Source organism: Lucilia cuprina, chromosome X (assembly GCF_022045245.1).
Source record: "Lucilia cuprina isolate Lc7/37 chromosome X, ASM2204524v1, whole genome shotgun sequence".
Taxonomy (NCBI): Eukaryota; Metazoa; Arthropoda; class Insecta; order Diptera; family Calliphoridae; genus Lucilia; species Lucilia cuprina.
In genome coordinates this window covers 1,398,774-1,406,100 of record NC_060949.1, presented here as the reverse complement: position 1 = coordinate 1,406,100, position 7,327 = coordinate 1,398,774, and the positions used below count along the sequence as shown (strand labels likewise).

The following is a 7,327-nucleotide window of genomic DNA, read 5'->3' as shown; positions in this document are numbered from 1 at the left end:
ATTTACCACCAAAGTTTAAACGGTCAGATCCATTTTTTACATTTTCTGCAAATAATCGACATTTTTAATGGAACCACGTGATGAAATAAGACATATATAACTTACCAGTTTTCTAAAAAATAAAATAATTAAAAATTAATAAATTTATTTATTTATCGTTTTGAATAAATAAAAACATTACCTTTCATGAACATTTTTCCAATAACTTGGAATTAAACCGTCTATAAAGATCTGAAATTACTAAGTCATGGAGTATTTTTTAATTTATTTACAGTCACTAACGATAGAAACACCTTAACGACCCTAAACGGGATATTGCTTTTGACACTAATATTGCAATACTATTTTTTGTTTGCTCTCTTCTAATACTTAGGTTCAATATCTTGGGAACGGCATGCTAATTAGTATCATATGATAGGTCAAAGAAAGACCTGGTGTTAATAACTAAAAAAGTACCTATAATTAGAATAATAAAATCCAAAGCTATATGAAAATTAATAAAATTGTATTTATTTAAAAAAGGTGGGTTTAAAACTATCTGATTTCAATATTAAATAAATTATATGGGTAATTTCGTGTCGAGTGACCAAGTCAAAAAATAATTTATGTGTAAAACAGTAGTATTAATTTCAATATAATGATTCCAGACCTAAACGCGCAAATAGTTTTAAAAATATTGAAAGTTAAGATTTAACTCAAATAAATCTAAATATGTTAAAAATGCAATGTTCATCAAATGAAAGTCGAAATGTACAACTTGAAAAAGTCTTTAAATCACACATCCGCAGAGCGAAAAATTTTCTTTCCACACTAACACTACTTCACTTTTTGTTTTTGCATTCCATGCACTGCAAGAAAAGTTTGTAAAATTTACTGTTTTTAGTATAGTGACTTCAATACTTTACAGTGTACTGTATTATAAATAACAAAAAACATTAAAATATCTGGATTTTTTATGAGTGGGATTGGAAAAAATTTAAACATTGCTCTCGGAAATGCATTTATTTGTAAATAAATAAAAGTAAAGAAATAATGGAAGATTTGGAAAAATGAAACAAATAATGGATCATTAGGTGTATAAAAATATCATCCAAGAACTTTTGGGCTAATATACAGTGCTATAAATGTCAACTAATTGAAAATATTTACGAGATAATGTTGTAAATTGGCTTGTATATCAAGAATTAACATAGTAGCGGCTGTTACATTTGTGCAGCCGTTCATTCATTTTTATTAAAATTCCCATTATTTTTTACGATTAGAGTGTGAGCCAATCGGTAACAATTTGCTTGAAAATGTAAATTTTTGATAGATATGAGGTGAATAAAACTTTACTAGCTCATAGAGCTACATAAATTTTTGACAAATAAAAAGAAAAATTTGAAAATCAAAAAATAAAATATATTATAATTTTAGTTTATAATACATTTTTGATTGTAGAAAATACATTTTAATAATAATAAAACAATAAAAGTGTTTCTTTTTTAAAATAAATGCAGATTTTCTTGTGAAAGTAGTAACAATTGTCAAAATTTCATCTAATCCAAAAAGATTTTGTTTGGCACAGCAAAAGTGATAATATTTTTCAGCATAAGAAAATTTTATTTTACCAAAGAACTTTGCTGCCGTTTGGCACACAGCCTTACACCCAATTTTCACGATGATTTTTTTTCATGTTTGCCCAGACGTCTGTTTTCATGTTTGTCGGTGATTGGTGGTGAGCGGGGAAGAGGAGAATGGGGGGTAAGAAAACAAACATGATTTGGGATTTTCATGATTGTTTTTGACATTCCTCTTTAAACTGATTCGTACTGTTGATATTATGCTTATGTAAAATAAATAATTATGTCTTTTTTTACATGAAAACATTAAAATTTGCATTAAAAAAATACTATAGCGTGTAATTAAATTTTTTTAAATCAAATTAAATGGTTTTTATGTTAAAAATTTCAATAAAAGTGTTTCTTTTTTAAAATAAATGCAGATTTTCTTGTGAAAGTAGTAACAATTATCAAAATTTCATCTAATCCAAAAAGATTTCGTTTGGCACAGCAAAAGTGTTAATATTTTTGGTGGTGGTTTTTTCTTTTATTTACCAGCTTTATTCTCATTAAAATTCTCTTAATATAATTTACATACGATAGTACTCAACTATATCAAGAAGAATAAAGCATACAAGCGCAGCGAGCTCTCAATTGAGCTCTCTGGTTTATTTTCCAACACACGTACGTAACTTCCAAACTAAGAGATTGAGAGCTTGGAAGTTTTTTGATGGAGTTACATATGGAGAAATCTCTGTTGTTAAACATAAAGAAAAGTTCTTGTTTGCCGAAAGTTATTTTTACATATGAGAATGTTTGATATTTAATATTTATTTTAATTTTAAAATATATAGAGAAAAATGATCAATTAAATCTTAAAAAAATTTATTTGAAAAAAATTTTTCTAGTAAGGCTGTGTGCCAAACGGCAGCAAAGTTCTTTGGTAAAATAAAATTTTCTTATGCTGAAAAATATTATCACTTTTGCTGTGCCAAACAAAATCTTTTTGGATTTGATGAAATTTTGACAATTGTTACAACTTTCACAAGAAAATCTGCATTTATTTTAAAAAAGAAACACTTTTATTGTTTTATTATTATTAAAATGAATTTTCTACAATCACAAATGTATTATAAACTAAAATTATAATATATTTTATTTTTTGGATTTTCAAATTTTTCTTTTTATTTGTCAAAAATTTATGTAGCTCTATGAGCTAGTAAAGTTTTATTCACCTCATATCTATCAAAAATTTACATTTTCAAGCAAATTGTTACCGATTGGCTCACACTCTAATTGTAAAAAATAATAGGAATTTCAATAAAAATGAATGAACGGCTGCACAAATGTATCAGCCGCTACTATGTTAATTCTTGATATACAAGCCAATTTACAACATTATCTCGTAAATATTTTCAATTAGTTGACATTTATAGCACTGTATATGAGCCCAAAAGTTCTTGGATGATATTTTTATACACCTAATGATCCATTATTTGTTTCATTTTTCCAAATCTTCCATTATTTCTTTACTTTTATTTATTTGCAAATAAATGCATTTCCGAGAGCAATGTTTAAATTTTTTCCAATCCCACTCATAAAAAATCCAGATATTTTAATGTTTTTTGTTATTTATAATACAGTACACTGTAAAGTATTGAAGTCACTATACTAAAAACAGTAAATTTTACAAACTTTTCTTGCAGTGCATGGAATGCAAAAACAAAAAGTGAAGTAGTGTTAGTGTGGAAAGAAAATTTTTCGCTCTGCGGATGTGTGATTTAAAGACTTTTTCAAGTTGTACATTTCGACTTTCATTTGATGAACATTGCATTTTTAACATATTTAGATTTATTTGAGTTAAATCTTAACTTTCAATATTTTTAAAACTATTTGCGCGTTTAGGTCTGGAATCATTATATTGAAATTAATACTACTGTTTTATACATAAATTATTTTTTGACTTGGTCACTCGACACGAAATTGCCCATATAATTTATTTAATATTGAAATCAGATAGTTTTAAACCCACCTTTTTAAATAAATACAATTTTATTAATTTTCATATAGCTTTGGATTTAATTATTCTAATTATAGGTACTTTTTTAGTTATTAACACCAGGTCTTTCTTTGACCTATCATATGATACTAATATTCTTAATATTTAGCATGCCGTTCCCAAGATATTGAACCTAAGTATTAGAAGAGAGCAAACAAAAAATAGTATTGCAATATTAGTGTCAAAAGCAATATCCCGTTTAGGGTCGTTAAGGTGTTTCTATCGTTAGTGACTGTAAATAAATTAAAAAATACTCCATTACTTAGTAATTTCAGATCTTTATAGACGGTTTAATTCCAAGTTATTGGAAAAATGTTCATGAAAGGTAATGTTTTTATTGATTCAAAACAATAAATAAATAAATTTATTAATTTTTAATTATTATATTTTTTAGAAAACAGTAGCTAATATTGTACCCCATCTTAAAATACTTCTAACCGAATTAAAATATAAAAAAAGATCTGGTAAGTTAAATATGTCTCATTTCATCACGTGGTTCCATTAAAAATGTCGATTATTTGCAGAAAATGTAAAAAATGGATCTGACCGTTTAAACTTTGGTGGTAAATGTATTGGACATGAGAGAATCCGCGATGCACCTGACTTTCATGGTTACTATGAAGAGTGACCTTCATTTAGAGACATGTTCAGTGCTGTTTACATCAGTAAAATAAGAATGCCAGACGTACAAAAGTTATTGTACTTAAGAAGGAAGGGTGAAGCAAGTTCCATTGTCAATAAATATCCATTGACCAATGAAAGTTTTTCGTTAGAATGGGGTGCTTTACGAGCACGCTACGAAAACAAAAGGGTTCTTGTAGATATACAATTGAAGGCTGTTTTCAATATTCCACCTGCTAAAACTGAATCCGCTGAAGCGATTAATAAAATACAAACAACCTTTGTTCGACAAAACTACCTAGTGAGACCCTCGCTCTTTGGGAGCAATCTCTAACGACGAACTAGATATTGCCATCATGGTCTAAAATGGAGCAATTTCTAATAAAAAGACACAGAGTAGTAGGAATACTTAATGAAGGAAATCAAACGAATTATAATTCTAATAATACCAGAAAAATAACAAAGCCCTTCGGGTGCCTCTTTGTAAGTTATGTGACAAAAATCATTACTTAAGATTTTGTCAAAAATTTTCAAACTTCTCTAAGCAGCAACGAAACGATTTTGTCACACAGAATCAAATCTGTATTAACTGTTTATTACCAGTTCATAAAGTTTCTGAATGTACAAGTGTAAACAGATGTGATCAATGTGGTAATAAACATTACAGCATGTTACATTTGAATAAAAATGATAATCTAAATTCTCAAAAAAAGATTACTTAGAAAAATTCGTCGGTTAACGCTTTACATGCGGATCCGATAGATATTGAGAATGAATACACAGAAGAAAGTACTGATCTCTCAGGAAATCCATGCTATTACAAATCAACTACAGATGCAACTAACACTCAGGCCCATTTAACCGTTAATCAGGATGATATTTTACATCCAACAGCGCTTGTTAAAATGTTGCACTGTGGTGAGCCATTTGCAGTCAGAGCACTGATAGATTATGGTTCAAAAAGATCATTTCTGACTAATAGAATTTCAAAAAGGCTAAACCTGATTACGGAAAATGTAAATTTCGAAATCTGCGGATTGGGTGGTACAGTAGTAGCGAATGCTAATAAAGTAAGTTCTATTACTTTATACAATCAAAGGCATGAATTCAATTTAACAACAAAAGTCATAATTGTTTCCAATTTGACAAATTTCATGCCTAGCTGTTCAATAGAAATTTCTGATCTCTCCGACATCAGAGACTTATTCTTAGCTGATCCCAATTTCTTAATATCTGCTCAAATAGATATGCTGCTAGGAAGTGACATAATTCCTCACATCATACTTGATGGTCTAAAGAAAAACGTTTTAGGTAATTTGATTGCTCAGAATTCTATTTATGGCTGGTACATTTACGGTCCAATGAAATTGCACACAATTTCACTTACGGCTATAGACAACTTACAAAGCGAAAATGAAAGTGTTAGCTCAATATTAAGAAAATTCTGGGAAATAGAGGAAATTCCGCAAATATCTAATCAATCAGAAGCAGATCTCTTTTGCGAAAATCTATATAAAGAGACAACTTCTCGACAGTCCGATGCACAGTGGGGCAGAATGGAAATTTTTTGGAAATAAATCTGGCATTTCTAAACGGCTGATCCGATCGGGATAGAATTTGGCGTGAGCATAGCAAAGGAGTATTCGAGTTTAAGTTTTGAAGATGAACCCCGCAGATGCCCCAGGGACGGAGCTGTGGCGGCTCAAAGTAAAATGTAAAATTTTTAAACTGGTGCCATTTTTTTGTTTTTCACCCAAATACAAAGATTTTTATACTTTCTGAAAAAACATGCTTGGAACATACTTATCTCTTATAATATCCGAGTTATAGGCATTTAAAAATTTAGTGATACAAAATTTACCATACCTTGGTCCGCCTTTTTTTGAATACCGGGCGTAATTTTGGACCAAATGGACTGATTTTTTTCTTGTTCGTTAGACAACAAAATTTCCAATAATATACAAAAAATATCAGATCAATATCATTTACAGATCCAAAAATATACATTTTTAATTTAAAAATTCAAAAAATTTTAGATTTTTGCCGTTTTTTTGCCCAAAATGTGTCTTAACTCTTTTATTAATAAAATAAAATTTTCTTTAAGAACATATAACAATTTTATAGTTTTCTAAAAGGTATCTTTACGCAGAACGCTTTGGCGTAAAACACTTGTCCTATTTTTTTGAAAATGTTGTCACTGCGTCCTTCCGAATATGACTTATTTTTTATCAAAACTTCAACTTTGGGCGACATGTTCTAAAATCCCAAAACTGGGATCAGAAAACTGAAAGCAGTTTTGGAAACCTCAATATGTTTTCTATTTACTCCAAAAGTATTTTCCCAACCCTGAAAGAAATGTGGGCCCTATGGGCAAAAATGTAAAAAATCCCATTTTTGGGATTTTCATTCCTATTTTTGGGAATTGCGGTATGCCCTTTGACCTTTTCATTTTTTTACATTTTCTTATTTGAAATGACAAATTTAACAAGCGTTGAAGATTTCATTGAGTTTTGTTCATAAATAAAGATTTTGTCGTATATTACATATTTGTTAAATTTCTAAAACTATGATTTATATCAAAATTTTAATAGGGTCGCAGATAGCTACAACAATTTAGTCCATATTTATCCCTTAATATCTTTTTTTAGTTAGATATGGAAATTCTCGACCCTTTACAAAAAAGTCAATATCTCAATTACATTTAAAAATATGTTCATTTAAACCTGTGTCCTTTAATTTCATCTTTTTCATATTTTAGTATTAAGTATGACAGAACATACATTTGGTGTTGAATAAAATATTTGGACAATTTTTAAAAGTTATTTAGTTAATTATTTTATTAAAGACAATAACATTGTATATACAATAAAAAAAATATAATTTTATTATGAGCCACGCACAACAACACCTAAATCACCCCACACAAACCACCTTTCCTGCCCACCGAAATATAAAACACAATTTAATACAATATCATCAGTTAATATAATAGCTTTTTTTGAACATGCTTAAAATCTCGATTCCTCGCTTCCTGAGCTTCTTCTGTTAACTCTCCAAGTGGAAGAATATTCGATTCAATTATTATTTGACCATGACACAATACTTT

At 28.7% G+C, this 7,327-nt stretch overlaps 1 protein-coding gene across 1 annotated transcript in view; it reads right to left on the bottom strand.

Moving 5' to 3' along the window:
- The window catches only part of LOC124419648, a 25,503-nt gene that overhangs the window by 404 nt on the left and 17,772 nt on the right, over nt 1–7,327 (bottom strand). The gene's annotated exons all lie outside the window — the stretch shown is intronic.